Source organism: Pan paniscus, chromosome 1 (genome assembly GCF_029289425.2).
Source record: "Pan paniscus chromosome 1, NHGRI_mPanPan1-v2.0_pri, whole genome shotgun sequence".
Lineage (NCBI taxonomy): Eukaryota > Metazoa > Chordata > Mammalia > Primates > Hominidae > Pan > Pan paniscus.
In genome coordinates, this window is record NC_073249.2 from 44,872,701 (window position 1) to 44,890,214 (window position 17,514).

General features: G+C 45.6%; 1 protein-coding gene across 3 annotated transcripts in view; it reads left to right on the forward strand.

Annotated features, from left to right (window-relative positions):
• The first annotated feature begins 9,434 nt into the window (after positions 1 to 9,434).
• The window catches only part of PIK3C2B (phosphatidylinositol-4-phosphate 3-kinase catalytic subunit type 2 beta), a 78,358-nt gene continuing 70,278 nt past the window's right edge, over positions 9,435 to 17,514 (forward strand). Inside the window, exons 1-2 of one of the 3 annotated variants that reach the window (XM_055109324.2) lie at positions 9,435 to 10,779; positions 14,376 to 15,216. The gene's annotated coding sequence lies outside the window, so the exon portion shown is untranslated. Of the gene's footprint in view, positions 10,780 to 13,972; positions 15,217 to 17,514 lie in introns of those variants that run through there. The other 2 variants (XM_008976576.4, XM_063597701.1) reach the window with 2 other exon arrangements.

Consider the following 17,514-nt stretch of genomic DNA (forward strand, 5'->3'; position numbering starts at 1 on the left):
AAGATGAATCCTCCCAAAGCAGTGTGCACCAGTGGGAGCAACATAGAGTATTAAGAATACAAATCTCCAGATCAGCCTAGTTTTTCCTAAAATCAGTTTCTTTTCTTTTCTTTTTCTTTGAGACGGAGTCTCGCTCTTGTTGTCCAAGCTGGAGTACAATGGAGTGACCTCGGCTCACTGCAATCTCCACTACTTCGGTTCAAGCGATTCTCCTGCCTCAGCCTCCCGAGTAGCTGGGATTATAGGCACGAGCCACCACGCCTGGCTAAATTTTTGTATTTTTAGTAGAAATGGGGTTTCACCATGTTAGCCAGGCTGGTTTCGAACTCCGTACCTCAGGTGATCCACCCGCCTCGGCCTCCAAAAGTGCTGAGATTACAGGCATGAGCCACTGCGCCCAGCCACCTAAAATCAAATTTCATCAACCCTGACACATGGGGTGTGGAACACAAGATTATGAAATTTCAAATACTGATAAGGGAATTTATTTTAGTTTCTGGGAACTAGTGGCTTCTGAACACAATGAACAACAAAATAGCTCAGCCTCAGTTGGAGGAATTTTTCTTTCCTACAATTGTCTGATTCTTACAGAACAAAGACCAACAAACTGTGTGATCCTGAGCAGGCCTGGGTTTCCACATTTATAAAACAAGGGAAATTGATTAGATGGCCTCGAGATAACTTGTAATTCTAAAGTTTTACCATTCTGTTACTTTTTTCCATTGTGAATAAGATTAGAAGGAACAGACTCAAAATTTGCCAGAATGGAGTGATTTAATTCAACAAACATTTACTGATCGTCTATTACAGGTTAGGCTATGCGCTAGCCCTAGAGTCTGAGATGAGTAGGACATGGGTCCTGCTGACAGTCTAGGAAAGAAGACACACACAGAAACAAACAATTTCAACATAAAGTGGAGTGGCGGCAGATGAAGATGGACAGGAAAGCAGGGTTTATAAAATAAGGGTGGCTGGGCCCTTGAGTTTTCAGCAGGGAAACTGCATGATCATATTTCAGTTTAAACAGTTTAAACAAGTTAAACAGTAAAACAGTTTAAACAATGTTAGAGGTGTACTGAAGAAATGGTAATGAGCAAAACACAGACATTTATTTATTTAGACATATTTTTTTCAGCACCCACTGTGTTAGATAAGGAAAAACTGCTAGAACTGTTTCTATGAATGAGATGTGGAAATAAATTATAACACTTAAATTTTAAGGAAGGGAAATGGTGTCTATCCAGGCCTCCTTAAAAGGGCAAGAATAGATAAAGGGGTCTTCAAGTTTTTTCCTCCCCAAGGCTTTGTTACATCACACTCCCTTTCTTCCGGGATAACAAAACCTGCTGTTTAAAATTAAACTGAATGGGATTAATCAATCAAAAATTTGCTTACTCATTACCCACTGCTTCCACAGCAGTGAGCTAGGCACAGTAGGGAGGAAAACAGGAAATCTGGAAGGAATGTGGGGACTGCAAGGTGTATTTAGAGAATGGGGAATAACTTAATCTTGTTGGAGCAGAAGGAGATAGAGAGGAGTAAGGTCACATTGGAGACTACACTTCCATCAGGCTAAGGCAAACGATTTTATCCTACAGGCAATGGTGAGCTATTGAAAGATCGGCTTGTTAACATTGCAAAGTCCACCCGAAATAGCATGAAATGAATCTGTTTGCTTCATTTATGTTGCATCAAAAACACTACAAGTGCCATCTTGTACTTTAGCATAAAATCTTCCTGGAGTGCTTCTTGAAGCTTCTTTATGCAGACTGTTGAACTTAATTTTCCCACTAGAGGGCAGACTAAACTCACAGATTCTATATATTTGGTGATTCTCCTACTTCTTAAATTTAATTTCTCCCATTATTTTTAAAGTGTGTGCGTGTGGTGTGGTGAGAACACTTGAGATTACACTCTTAGCAAATTTCAAGTACACCATAAATTATTAATAACTATAGTCACTGTACTGTATGTTAGATCCCCAAAATTTATTCATCTTACAACTGAAAATTTGTACTCTTTGATCAAGATCTATTCGTTTCCCTCACCTGCCAGCCCCATGGTAATCATTCTGCTGTATCTATGAGTTTAACTTTTTTGGATTCCACATATAAGTGAAATAATATAGTATTTGTCTTTCTGTTTCTAGCTTATTTCACTTAGCATAAAGTCCTCCAGATTTGTCCATGTTGTCGCAAATGGCAGGATTTCCTTATGTATCACATTTTCTTTCTTTGTTTCTTTTTTTTTTTCTTTAGACGGAGTTTCACCCTTGTTGCCCAGGCTGGAGTGCAGTGGCATGGTCTCAGCTCACTGCAACTTCATCCTCTGCCTCCTGGTTTCAAGTGATTTTCCTGCCTCAGCTTCCCAAGCAACTGGGACTACAGGCGCCTGCCACCACGCCCAGCTAATTTTTGTATTTTTAATGAGACAGGGTTTCATCATCATTTTGGCCAGGCTAGTCTTGAACTCCTGACCTCAGGTGATCTGCCCACCTCGGCCTCCCAAAGTGCTGGGATAACAGGCATGAGCCACCGCACCCGGACCCCATTTTTTTTATCCAGTCACCTGTAGACAGATACTTCTGCTGATTCCACATCTTGTCAATTGTGAATAATGCTGCGATGAACATGGAGGCACAGATCTCTCTTTAACATACTGATTTCATTTCCTTTGGATATATTCCCAGAAGTGGGATTGCTGGTTCTTACAGTAGTTCTATTTTTAATATTTTAAAGGAACCTCCATACTGTTTTCCATATGGCTGTACCAGTTTACATTCCCACCAACAGTGTACAAAGATCCCTTTTCTCCACACCCTCGACATCACTTGTAATCTTTTGACTTTTTGAGAGTAGCCACACTACCAGGTGTGAGGTGATATCTCGTTATGGTTTTGCCTTACACTTCTCTGATGATTAATGATGTCAAGCACCTTTTCATATACCTGTGGGTCATTTGTATGTCTTCTCTGGGAAAATGTTGATTGAAGTCCTTTGCACATTCAAACAAAATTCTGGTTATTTGTTTTTGTTTTGTTTTGCTATTGAGTTTTATGAGTTCCTTATATATTTTGTATGTTAATCCCTCATCAGATATATGGTTTGCAAATATTTTCTCCCTTTCTGTATGTTGCCTTTTCATTTTGTTGATCCCTACTATAATAATTTTTAAAGGGATGTTTTTTACCCTCCTTCTCATCAGACTTACTGCCTTTGAAAAAAATCACCATCAATCTGATTACCCACTGTTTCCACAGCAGTGAGCTAGGCACAGAGGGGGAAAGTTGTGGACCCTTCCTTCCCAGAGTTCCCCAAACCAACACCAAGTCCTAGCTACCTACTCTGGGGCCCAGTCTTCTATTGTCACAGTATAGTGCATAGAGTCTTTGGAGCTGACACCATCACAAGGTACTAAGAAGATGTATAGTACAGGTTGTTTTTGTTTGTTTGTTTGTTTTGAGACAGTGTTGCAATCATAGCTTACTGTGACCTCAATCTCCTGGCTCAAGTGATTCTCTCACTTCTGCCTCCAGAGTAGCTGGGACTACAGGCATGCACCACCATGCCTGGTGAATTTTTTTTAAAAATGTTTTCGTAGAGATGGGGTCTTGGTATGTTGCCCAGGCTACTTTTGTACTCCCTTAGCTCAAGGGATCCTCCTGCTTCAGCCTCACAAACTGTTGGAATTATAGGCATGAGCCACCATGCCTGGCTGAGCCCAAGAATCTTACACAGCATCAAGAGCTCAGATACTGGAATAAATACTCCCTAAACAATGCAGCCCTCAAATGTCATGGATCATTGAAAAGGTGTAGGGAAGAAGTAGGACTGATTTCAAAGCCAGTAAGAGTCAAAGGATTGAAGAAGTCAATCTATCCATAAAATATTTACAGAGCACCCCACCCCATCTCTAACATCCAATCATCTTTCAAAGATATTTGAATATTTTTGAAGAAAGCCTACTGAAGGATTTTAAAATAAAATTGTTATAAATACTGTCTTTCAAAATATTAGTTTTGAGTTGTATTACAGCTTAGTCCTAGCCTAGAGCAGACCTATGAGAGAATATAGCACAGATAAACAGATTCTACCATCATCTCCTTCCATTGATTTCAGCCATTTGCTCCCTGACCAGTAATCTATTTATTATTACCACTGAAATCTTTTTTTTTTTTTAAGATAGGACCTCAACTCTGTTGCCCAGGTTGGCATGCAGTTGTACCATCATGGCTCACTGCAGCCTCGACCTCCTGGACTCAGGTGATCCTCCCACCTCAGCCTCCTGGGTAGCTGGGAGTACAGGTACACACCACCATGCCCAGCTAATTTTTTGTGTTTTTTGTAGAGATGAGGTTTTGCCATATTGCCCAGGCTGGTCTTGAACCCCTGGGCTCAAGCAATCCACCAGCCTAGGCCTCCCATAGTGCCAGGGTTACAGGCATGAGCCATCACACCCGGTCACCACTGAAATCTTAGACTCTCAAGCTTTTCATTTTCTGGCTCTGTCACTCTGTCTTCCTGTAAACTAGATCCAGGTTTTCATCCATTCACTCATTGACCAAGAATTTATTGAGCACCAGCTTTGAATGAGGCAATGAATTAGGCCTAGAAATTCAAAGGTAAAAATAATGGAGATTCCTTGTCTTTAAGGAGCTTACAGTCCGTTGCCCTCCTCTTCTGTCCCCTCCCCAATTCAGAAAAAAGTGGACAAGCAATTATAACACCCATGATCAGTGTTATAATCCAAGTAGCTATTGGGTGTGTCTAGACACTCTTAGGAGGCACTCTAGGGAAACTTTGCAGAGAATTTGTTGTAGGATGTATTAGTTTGTTATTGCTACTGTAACAAATGACCACAAATTTAGTGGATTAAAGGAACACAAATTTATTATCCTACAGTTCTGCAGATCAAAAGCCCAACATGGGGTTCACTGGGCTAAAATCAAGTATCTGCAGGGTCATGTTCCTTCCTGGAGGCTCTAGGGCAGGATCTGTTTTTTGACCTTTCCAGTTTCTAGAGGCCATTCACCCCTTCCAGCTCAGGACCTCCATGCTTCAACTTTCAAGCCAGCAATGTTGCATTTTTCCAACCAGTCTTGCGTCATCACATCTCTCCCTGACTTCAGCTAGGAAAGGTTTGCAGCTTTTAAGGACTGACGTAATTAGATTGGGCCCACCTGGATAATCCAGGCTAATCTTCCACTCCCAAGGGCCTTAACTTAATCACATCCGTAAAATTCTTTTGCCTTGTAAAATAATGCAGCCATTGGTTCCAGGGATTAGGAAGTGGACATTTCCTCCTTTGGGAGGCCATTATTCTGCCTACCATGTAGAGAGACAGCTGCATAAAAGGAAGCGGGTAGAGGTGGGGATTGAAGGTAGGAGGCCCTTTCCAGGAAACCGTGTGGAAGGGCCGTTAGGTGAGAATATTGTGCATTCTAGGAACTGTAGGGAGTTTCGTAAGGCCCAAGTATGAAGTTTACATTGGAATGTGGGAGGCTATTCATTCAATACATATTTATTGAATACTATGTGGTGGGTGCAGTTTGGGAGATGCAGGGATGCACAAGACAAAGTCCTTGTTCTCTGAGGCTAGAATGAAAAGCAAGGGATGACTGTGAGAGAATTCAGAGTTTCCTTAGGAGATTGGACTTTAAGAGTTAGAGAAAGTCATGCATTAATTCATCTGCCAAAAATTTTGTGAGCACAAGTGCCAGGCATTGTTCTAGGCTCTGAGAATACAGATGTTTAAAAACCAAAGTCAAAAAATGCCATGTCCTACATGTTAGTTGATTTTAAGCAGGAGAAGCAGATGTTTGCTTTGGAAACATCACCCTGGCTGGGTTACTTGAGAAAAGATTGGAAGGGGAATAAGACTAGAGGTAGCTCAGTCCCTTTCCTCCCGCTTCTTGAAGATTCACAGCCTTTGCTGAGCTTCACTTCCGTCCTTGAGGACTTCCTCTTTTGTCAGGAGCCCTCTTTTCCTTTTATGCCTCTACTGTACCTATCTTGGAAACCTGACCTCATGTTCTACACCTGGGCTTCCAAGTGCTGCAGAAGAAAATGATGAAAACATTCGGATGTTTTTATTCATAGCCACAACATATTAGAGTATCCAATGCCAGCTGTATCTTCAACTCTGCTGACAATTCTCTCTCTCTCTCCTCTCTCTGGAGCTACCACTCTCATTCCTTATTCCTTTCTATTTTAACCTTAACCACTTTTTTTTTTTTGAGATGGAGTTTCACTCTTGTTGCCCAGCCTGGAGTACAATGGCGTGATCTCGGCTCACCGCAACCTCTGCCTCCCTGGTTCAAGCGATTCTCCTGCCTTAGCCTCCCGAGTAGCTGGTATTACAGGCATGCGCCACCACGCCCAGCTATTTTTGTATCTTTAGTAGAGACGGGGTTTCTCCATGTTGGTCAGGCTAGTCTGGAACTCCCGACCTTAGGTGATGCGTCCACCTCGGCCTCCCAAAGTTCTGGGATTATAGGCATGAGCCACCGTGCCCAGCAACCTTAACCACTTTCTTTAAGCCTTTAACCTCATCTTGAGCCTTTCTCTCTCAGCAGATTGCTTAGAGACTACAAGGCAGCAACTAGTCCTCTCAACATCTAGTCTCAAGTTCTAGTCTCTTTACCAGTCTACAGATGCCTCTGCTTTTGTACAGCCTTCCTCTCAAAGATATCAGAGGCAGCTCCACCCCACATACCTGGGTCCCAACTCCCTCCTATTCATGATCTCGCTCTCCTTGGTCTTACTCTTCAGCATATGAACATGCTTAAGCCTTTCTTATCCTAAAAAGAAAAAACAAAAGTCTCCCCTTTGATCCTGCATTCCCCTCTACCCACTGCCTTATATTTCTCCTTGTCTTAAATCGCCAAGCCTCTAGAAAAAGCATGTCTCTTTTATTCTAGATCCAGGTTCATTCATTCACTTAGTGACCAATAATTTGTTGAGCACCAGCTTTGAATCAGGGAATGAATTAGGCCTAGAATCCACTGGAGGCATTTTCCAGCCTACCCTCCTGGAGGTTCCTGCTGCACTGGTTATCCAGTCGTTCTCTTCTGAGATTCTCCCACCCTAGTTTCTGACACTCTGTGGCCTCCAGTTTTTCTCTTACCTCTCTGGTTGTTTCTTCTTTCCTCCTTATGCCCATCTGGACGACCTCATACAGGCTTATAACTTCACTGACTACTCATAACCTACAGAATCCAAAGCTGCTATCACTTGTCCACACCCCAATATGAGTTTAGTTTCATAAGTTTGCTGTCTACTAGACATCCCCATCTAGACATTCCACAGATACCTCAAACCCAACATGTTCAAAATTAAGCTCAAGATCTCTCTGCCAACACCTGGGCCCTGTCTTACTAATTGTCCCTAACTTAGGGAATGGTACCACCTGCCAACAATTTCTAAGGCTTCGAATGGGGAGTAATTCCAGAGTCCTCCTCTTCCCTAATTTCCTACATTTTATATATTTATCAAATACTATTGATTTCTCTTCATAAGTATCTTTTGTATCTGCTCCGTTTTTTTCATCCCCACTGCCACAGCTCTGGCACAGTTTTGAGATTCCCTGATTTCCCACCTGGAACGTAGCCATGGTTTCTCTGTTGAGCTCCCAGGCTGCACTCCTGACTTGTGTTACTAGGTCCTGGCAGAAAGCAAATGGCACACTGCACTTGAGGGGTAATTTGAGGAGAGGTTAAAAAATAAGGAGACAATTTATAAAGGGTCGGCGGAGTACAGGAAAATCACAAGAAATAGTGTACAATCTACTAGGGCCAGTAGCAAATCAATGTTTCCACCCCCAGGCCCGAAAAGTCAAAGGAGGGGAGTGATTACCTGAATCAAGAGAGAGGAAGGGGGCTGGCACTGTGGCTCACGCCTGTAATACCAGCACTTTGGGAGGCTGAGGAGGGTGGATCATGAGGTCAGGAGATTGAGACCATCCTGGCTAACAAAGTGAAACACTGTCTCTACTAAAAATACAAAAAAAATTTGGCCGGGCATGGTGGCATGCGCCTGTAGTCCCAGCTACTCAGGAGGCTGAGGCAGGAGAATCGCTTGAACCCGGGAGGCAGAGGTTGCAGTAAGCCACTGCACTCCAGCCTGGGCAATAGAGTGAGACTCGGTCTCAAGAAAAAGAAAAAAAGAAAAACAAAAGAGAGAGGGAGGGGAGAGAGAACCACCCGTGGAAGCTGTGATCTTTGGTTGAGGGTGGCAGCCAGTGCACTGTGACCCCAAAGAGAGGAATCCTGAAGAATAAATATCCAGTTTCCCCTGACCTCCCTCCTTATTCAATCTTCAGCCATGGCTCCCATTGGCCAACCCAGTCTAGGAAGCCAGAGGGCCAGGAAGATCTGGAGGGGCAAATGGAAGACATGCAGTGCATCTTCCAAATCCTTCTCTATAATATGCCAGGAAGTCTTTTTCTGGTCACACTACTTCCCAGCTCCATTTGTGCACAGCAGGTTCTCTGTCACCTACAGCACCTAAACTTTTTGGCATGCCCTGGTTTCTCTTTATTCAATTTTTTCCTTACCAAAATGCATGATAAAGCCTGTGATCTGATCCTCCACTCAGCTACCCATGCCTACTTCCTGTTAGTTCTTTCCTTCAGACTTTTCACCCTAGCAGCATAGAACCACCAGTGGTAGCCGGGCACGGTGGCTCACGCCTGTAATCCCAGCACTTTGGGAGGCCGAGGTGGGTGGAACACAAGGTCAGGAGATCGAGACCATCCTGGCTAACATGGTGAAACCCCGTCTCTACTAAAAATACAAAAAAAAAAAAAAAAAAAAGAAAAAATTAGCTGGGCATAGTGGCGGGCGCCTGTAGTCCCAGCTACTCCAGAGGCTGAGCCAGAAGAATGGCGTGAACCCGGGAGGCAGAGCTTGCAGCGAGCCGAGATCACGCCACTGCACTCCAGCCTGGGCGACAGAGCGAGACTCCGTCTCAAAAAAAAAAAAAAAAAAAAAAGAACCACCAGTGGCCCCTGTAACACTCTGTTCTCTCAGGCTCCTGAGCTTGACCTGATGACAGACACAGAGTAAGCTGTCATAAATATATGTATGGTGAACAAGTGCACGGACACGTTTTTTAACCCCTGTGGCTCCTGAGATCAGGAGTAGCATCATATACATTATGACATATGTGCAGACCAAGCTGCCTTCAGTTAATTATCAAGATGTTTCACCTACATTCTCTCCTTTGATCATTACGAAAGCGTGACAGGTGAGGACGCTATTCTTGATATTCAGAGGGTGAAGTGGACTACTGAAAGTCACAAGCATTGGGTACAGAAGGCACTGTAGGATCAGAAACGGGAGTGATCCCTTTCCTCCCCATCATAAGAGTCACAGCCGACACTTCTATAACAAAAGACAAGTTAACAAGAGAAAAGCACAACAAATTTATTTAATCATGGCTTTACTTGAGAGGCTGAGGACCAGGTGTTAATCTTCATAGTCTGTCGAGAAAGAAAGAAGAAATGAGGGCAGTGGAGGAAAACACGATTCACGTTTTTAGGAAAATATACTTTGAGATTAGTGATCGTTGGTACTATGCAAACCAAATGCAAACGAGGAGCTGGCCAACTCATGGTTTCTTTTGGGTGGAGCCTTTAGGAAAATTCTTCCAGACACCACTGCTGGAAGAAAGGTATTTAGAGTAGAAAATTTAAATATAACATATTGTATGAAAGGTTTGTTTTTTTTTTAAATTTTTTTTCTCACTACCCTAGTTGGGTTGGAGGATCCTCTATCTCCCCTCCCTACTTAGGTTGACTGCTGTTTCCTCGATCGCAGCTCGGAAGATCCACCTGGGCGAATACAAAAACAAACGAGACTCCCCTTCCAGAAAGGGAGGAAGGAAGGAGACAGAAAGACGAATGACACTGAGCGTGTAAAGCCCGGAGACAGCCTCTCTCTACCCCAACCTAACCCTCAAGGTAGGGGATCCCCCGAACATCGCTACCGTAATTATGGTAGAAATTCCTGAAACGGATAACTGGACCTCAGCACCGTCATTTCTAGCAGAATGATTGCGCTTTCCTCTGACCCAAAGCCAAGGGGTTCCAGCAGGGGAAACTAACGACCATCCGCAAAAACCCTCACCCAAGTGGGGAGTGGAAATCCCGGCTCTTGGGTTGCAGAGCACAACTTGACGCCAGCGCGTTTCTCTTCCCCCACGCAATGGCAAGTGGGGCGGGAGTCGGAGGGCAGAGGAGGAGAGGAGAAGAGAAGAGGAGGGGGAAGGGGAGGGGAGAGGCGAAGGGCGGCCCGGGTTCCAGCAGCCGCCCCGCCCTCCGGCTCGCGGCGGATTCGGCGCTGCGGCTGGAGCCGGCAGCCTGGTGCCTGCCTGTCCAGGCAGGGTCTGGCCGAGCGTCGCGTCGCCGTGCAGTGCGCCGGGTGTCCGGGAGATGGCTTCCCCTCTCTCGCCTGCTGCTCCCGCTATTGTCTCACCCGGGGTGGCCTGACTCTGCGAGCTCGCGCACGCTCTCGGCGGAGAGCACCCCTCCCCACCCCCACAAGCTGGTCCTTGCGCCCTTTGCTGCCTCTCCCTCTGCCCCTTGGAGCCTAGGGTCTGTGCGGAGCCTGGAGAGGGGAGCGGCCCGGGAGCAGGCGGCGTGCGGCCGGCCAGCTCCTCTCGCGCTGGTGCAAGAGGCGCCTGGAGCCGCAGAGCGAGCCCGGGAGGCGCGGAGCGAGCAGCCCACGTCGCCAGGCACAAGACACGTCGGATGTTGCAGCAGAGCCAGCAGCTAGCGCAGGTAGGACACGCATCCTGCGGGTTGCATCGGCCCCAGCGTCTGTAAAGTGCCCCCAGAGTGGAGGAAGCCGAGGTCAGGGGGCTCTCCCTCCAACATGGCAACAGCGGAGGTGCAACAATGGAAGCAGCCGAGGGTTCCTGGCGGCGGGCTGAGCGGCGGACGCCGTGGGAGCCTGAGCTCCTGCCCGCCGGGCAGAGCAGGTTGCCCCTCACCCCACTCCACTCCACTCCAGCAGCTTCAGGGCCTCTGGGGCTCCAGGCACCCGCGTCTCCACCCCCTTCTCGCTAAACACACTTCCTGGCTCCCAGCTGCAGGGCGATCTGAACCAGTCAATGGCTTTGGGGTTTGTTTATTTAAGATAAGAAATAAAAAAAGCAAAACCTGTCCTGTGATGGGGTTAGTGCCTTCTGTGGACTGGGTGAGAAGTCAGCATCTAGCCTGGGGAATGTGTACGTTTCTTAGTCGGGCGGAGGGTAGAATTGGATTCTCCCTTATAAGGATACTGCAGCAAAAGGAGACTGAAAGCTTGAAAGAGGGAGAGGGACCCTCAGGCCTGAGTTCGCCGGTGCTGGGAGAAGGCGCTGCTCTCCTGGCCTATACTTGTCCCTCATTTTCAGCTCCCGACAGCGGTGACTTTGATGTTGGAGGAGCAATCGCAGCAGGAAGCACAAGCAAGGCTGCCAAGCTGGTGTGGGGTGGAGTAGGGTGGGGAGCCCAGGGGCTTGGCAGGCTTCTGGATTGTGGGAAGAGGTTACCAAATGTATGAGGTTAGTGCACACACCCTAGTTGGCTGATGTTGAAGTGTGTGTGTGTGTGTGTGTGTTTTCTGCCATTGCTCTTGCTCCTTCAGGCCTGCCTTTTCTCCATCTCCACCCGCTTCTGGGGTCTTCGTAGCTTCCCCGCCCCAGCCCTTCCAATCATGCCTGGGATGGAATCGCTGTATTGTCTCTGGCAGCCCTCTTGGGCTGTTTTTTCTCAACTCTGTTGGAGAGTTTTGTACCCTGGGCTGGCTGGTCCCAGCATGGCACCAGATTCTTTAGCAGGCGGCTACCCGGGCTCCAAGAAGTGGGCCAATGCTGCCCCTCCTCCTTGCTCTAAACTACCTATTTGGGATATGGCCAGGCAGATGTAAGCAATTTGTACTAAATTCCAACCCTGAATCAGTGCTGAATGAAAACTTACTCTGTTGCTGCATCAGGCTTTGGGAAGATATTAGGAAGAGAAATGGCCCAGGGGGTGGCAATGCCGACCCCCAAATAATTCCCTCTCCCCAACTCCAGCTGCCGATCCCAGAGCAGAGAGGCAGTGAGCCTTTGGAATCCCAGCTCCTCCAGAGTCTGGCTGGCCCATCTTGAGGTTGTGTCCATGGAAAAATTAAGTCGAGGCACATTTTATAGCTCTGCTTGGCAGCCAGCGTCTGAAGAGATGGTGGCTCTGAGCTGGAGCCCTAGACCCAGGCTGTGGCTGCTTCTCCTTTGGCCTTTGGGTGAGCCTGAGGTTTGATTGCCATGGCTCTGAGCTTACTGCTGAGTGTGTATGGCTGAATCTGATCAAGCTCTCAGGCCTGGCTGCTTGTCTATTTCCTTCTCCACTGGAAGCATGAGTGAGAAAGGGCCAAGGGGGTGTGCTGGGTGAGGAAGGGTCAGTTTATCTGGGGACTTGGGCTGTTTCTGGGGGAGCTCCTTTGGACTTCCTTGGTGGTCTGGAATGCCTTTGGTCTTTGTCATGACCTAGTATGCTCTGGCAGATACTCTATACCCTCGTGGGCCTTTGGTCCCCGCTTGGTGGTGTCCCCACTCCTCCTGTGCCTGGTGCTTTGCATCTATATCATGTCTGTGGTGCTTCAGCTGGGATAGCCCTGGCCTGGACCAGTGGGTAGAAAAATGAGGTCTCTGTTCCTTTTAGGGGCTTGTAACTAGCCATAAGGTTCAGGCTCCTCATGTTCCCAGGATGTGAACTTGGACATCATAATGTGAAGTAGTAGAGAAAACAGTGTCTTCGTGTGACTTTCTTTTTAGCTATGTGAGCACAGACAATTTGTGGACCTAAGATTTAGTTTGTATATTTGTAAAATGGAGGTGGGGGAGTAGCCATGGCTCACAGGATTAATAATGAAATGCTGCTTACCAAGAACTAAACAGAATCATGTGTGCAAAAGTACCCTGAAAACTACAGAGTACTTTACAAATGATTATTCTTACTGGGTTTAGCCTCCCACATAAGGGAGGGAGATCTGTGAGGGATGGGGATAGGGTGGGATCTGAGGGCCACATGGAGTAGGGAATGTTTTGGGACCTTTTCTTTCTTGCTAAGGAAAGAGTAGTGTGACAATACCAAGGTAACTGCTGTATTCCTTGGGTATTTTTCTTTAAATAGTGTTGGCAGGATGGGAACTGGGAGAGAAGGAAAGGATGCCTCATGATATTTGTAGGAATTGAGGAGGGATAAACACCTTCCAAAGGCTGGCTACTGCCTATAGAGAGGATAATGCTGAGCTGGCAAGTAATGTAATCGCTAACACTCACTGATGTCAGCCAGCTAGTAAATGATAGAGGTGGGATTTGAAGCAAGCAGTCTCACTCCTTACCCTGTGTTCATAGCCTCAGTGCTACTCAGAGAGATATTGGGTCTTGGGAGAACAGAAAGGGACAGCAAAATTGTGGAGTTCATTCTTTTTGTTTGTTCTTGAGACAGGGTCTCTCCCTGTTGCCTAGGCTGGAGTGCAGTGGGCTCAAGTGATCCTTCAACCTCAGTCCCCACCCTGAGTAGCTTGGACTATAGGCATGCACCACTACGTGTGGCTAATTTTTTAAGTTTTTGTAGAGATGGGGTCTCAGTATGTTGCCCAGGCTGGTCTCAAACTCCTGGCCTCAAAGGAACCTCCTGCCTTGGCCTCCCAAAGGGTTAGGATTATAGGCATGAGCCACTATGTCCAGCCTCAGAATTCATTTTTTTTTTTGAGACAGAGTCTCACCCTGTCACCCAGACTGGAGTGCAGTGGTGTCATCTCGGCTCCCTGCAACCTTCATCTCCCAGGTTCAAGGGATTCTTGTGCCTCAGCCTCCCGAGTAGCTGGGATTATAGGCGTGTGCCACCATGCCTGGCTAATTTTTTGTATTTTTAGTAGAGACAGGGTTTCACCATGTTGGCCAGGCTGGTCTCGAACTCCTGACCTCAGGTGATCCACCTGCCTCAGCCTCCCAAAGGGCCAGGATTACAGGTGTGAGTCACCATGTCCAGCCTCAGAATTCATTCTTAATGGATTCCTTGAATGCCCATGAGACATCACCAGCCTGGGACATCTCATGGGCATGTAGGCATAATAAATTTTTCTGGGCCTCATCTGCTTTTCTATGCATTTTTATTTCTATGTCTACCTTCCAAGGAAGGAAGAGATGTGGGATAATCTGATCAAGTCATATTGCTGCCTTCTGAGCAACACTAATAGAAGGTTTGGGACTTGGAGGATCCTGGGGAAATTAAGGCAGATTTCTTGTTTTGGTATTTTCATATCTGCTTTATTTTGCATCTGTTTTATAAAATGAAACTTGAGGGACTATTCTTGCCTTTTTTTTTTTCTTTTTCTGTTGAGACAGGATTTCACTATGTTGCCTAGACTGATCTCGAACTTCTGGTCTCAAGTGATCCTCCCACCTCGGCCTCCCAAAGTGTTGGGATTACGGGCATGAGCCACCTCTCCCAGCTTGTTCTTGCATTTTGTAAGATCACATAGAGTATCAAAACTGGAAAGGACCTGGGCCATCACTTCCCTGAGAAAAAGTGACTTTCTCAAGGTCATGCAGTTAGTAGCAATGCTGGAACTGAACGCCTACCCCGCAGATCACAACATGACCTGTGAAAGGACCTATCCTGCAGCACTTTGGAGTTTCGTGCCGACCCAATTAGTGGCTTTGTCTTTGGGAAATTTACTTCCCCAAAACACTGGGACATTGGGATGGAATTCACTCACCCCAAATCATCACCCTGGTTAAGGAGACTAAAGAATCAGAAGACATTTGTGCTTTGGGGAGCAGAGGCCCTCAGGGTATAGAGAAGGAAGAAGAGAGAGGTTCACTGTAGTCCTGAAGCAGAAATAAGACCTGTGGCTGAAGGAAGCCTTAGCAATTCACTCCTTCCTCTTCCTGAGAACTCTCTGTAGGAAGTCTCACCTAGCAGAGGCTTCACAGTATTTCAGAGAAGCCAAAGATTGTTTGCCTCTTTGGAAACTGTTATCCTTCCATCATGACTGTGTCACTCCTGCCACTGTTCCACCACAGAGGTGGGTGCCTAGTATTAGAGAGTTGTTTCACACACATGGCTCATTCCTCAAGCCTCGCTAAGCCAAGCCCGCCAGGAAGAAGCTTGAGTGGAAGCATTCTCTCCAGCCACATCTTTCTCTCTTTCTCTCATACTAGATGGCGTCCTTTGCAGCAAACCGTAAGTTATAAGGATGAGGGAAGAAGAGTAGAGGGCCAAAAGGATTCCATTTTGAGTAAAAACTACAGTTTGCCTTGCCAGGTAGAAAAATCAGGTATGAGTTCTTTTTGTCTCAGGTAATAAACTAACCAAAGCCCAGATAGTAGTAATGATGGAGCCCTTCAACTATTGACGTCTCCCTAAGAGCCCTCATTTTCTGAAAGCAGAGTGTTTGTCCCATTCCTGACTCGCCATGCTGTGTGTCTCCCAGAGAGTGAAAGAAATTGATGTGACTGCGAGCACCAGTAGAGTGGATTTAATTCTCACCAAGAAAAGGGAGGTGGTTTGCAAATGGGTTGTTTTGGGATCCTGGGAGAAGAACTTTGTAGCCAGAGATATTAGATTTTCACTCTAGACTTTACGGAGGCAGATTTTTTTTTTTTTTAATTAAAAGATAGGGGCCAGGAATAGTGGCTTATGCTGTAATCTCAGCACTTGGGAGACTGACATGGGATGATCACTTGAGCCCGGGAGTTTGAGACCAGCCTGGGCAACATAGCAAGACCTTGTCTCTACTAAAAATAAAAATAAAAACAATTAGGGTGTGATGGCACACACTTGTGGTCTCAGCTACTCAGGAGGCTGAAGTGGGAGGATCTTTTGAGCCCAGGAGTTTGAGGCTGCAGTGAGCTGTAATTGCACCACTCTTGATTGCATCCAGGTTTCACTCTAGCCTGGGTGACAGAGACCCTGTCTCTGAAAATAATAATAATAATAAAGAGTTTGTACAATTAACTTGAGAGGAGCCAAAATTTGAGTCTAGGTCAGGAAACCTCTAGAACCTGTGTTCCTTCTGTGCTATGCTGAAGGGGACTGTGAGAAAAAAAATGTTCATGAGGCTCGAGTCCTGAATGAGATGGAGCTTCCCCAAGAGCCAGTAATGACACAAGTGGTTCTTAAAGTCATTTCTGGAAGACGATAGGATCACAAGGGTTTAAGTCTATCAGATCATGTTAAAAAGGAACTCATTCATTTATTCATTAATTTGACTAACATCTTGATTGTTTACTAGTGACTTTAGGTACTTTTAAGTCATTGAGTAGGGGAAATATGGGTTGCCTTGTGAACTCATAAGTGGGGCCTTTTTGATGGTCAGACTTCTTGGAGGAAATTAAGTGTTTGCAGAGATTTGAACAATGAGTAGGAATTGGGGCAGGATGGGGAATGGAGTGTGGTGAACGAGGTGAACTGAAAGCAGTTTAATCTCGCCAGAGCCACTGAAGGAGTTTGCATTTTATCTTTTGGGCATTCATTCCACCATTGTACATTGAATGTGCACTGACACTCTTCTACGTGCACAGCAGTGAAGAGGACAGGTAAAACCCTTGCCTAGTGCTTGGTGTTCTGAGAAAACTTAGTTCACTCATAGTTCTTAGTCCACTAAGAGTAGTTCACTAAGAATTAAACCAAGCTTTTTAATGTTACTGACAGGAATTCTGTACTGATAGATAGGGAATTACTTGGAGAGATTCTCTAGTTGAACGCAAGGAAAGTTTGAGAAGGACTCTCATGATAATCCTATAGATTATACAGGGTAGAGACAAAAGGTGGGTTAATGATTGGTTGATTGTTCATTCAGCAAAAACATCTTCAGTGCCTCTGCTCATTCATTCTTACATTTGTTCACTGATTCATCAAATGAGGGGCAGTGCAAGTTCGGCAGATGGTTAAGAGCACGGCTTTGGAGCCAGATTACTTGGGTTCAAAGCCTGGCTCCACCACTTACAAGCTGTATGACCTTGGAAAAGTTATTTAGTTTATCTGTGCATCACTTTCCTCATACATAAGATGAGGTAAATAATAATACCAGACAAAATTTGTTGTAAAATGAAATGAGTTAATTAATGGACTACTTAGAGCAGTGCCCGATGCATGTAAATGGTGACTCAACAGCTCATGGTTCTTGTAATTATTATTCCTCAATAGCAGGTTTGTGCTAAATTCTAGGAATACAACCTTGAATTGAGTGTGGTCCCTGACCTTGAGGGAACCACATTGCACCCCCCTCCCACCCAAAATGCAGGTAAATGGATGAGTTTCTTCATGGAGTGGGGTAATTCTATAAGCTCAATATGAATCGATTGTGATAAGGTGCCCCAAGAGTTATATATATACAGTCTTAGGCAGCATTTCCCAGCGTCTTAATATATACAGTCTTAGGCAGCATTTCCTAGAGATTATAGAAACTAGAACTGTGGTGTTTATTATTTTGGAGATCTCTAAACTTAAGAATCTGATAAATGCTATGGGGTGTCTACT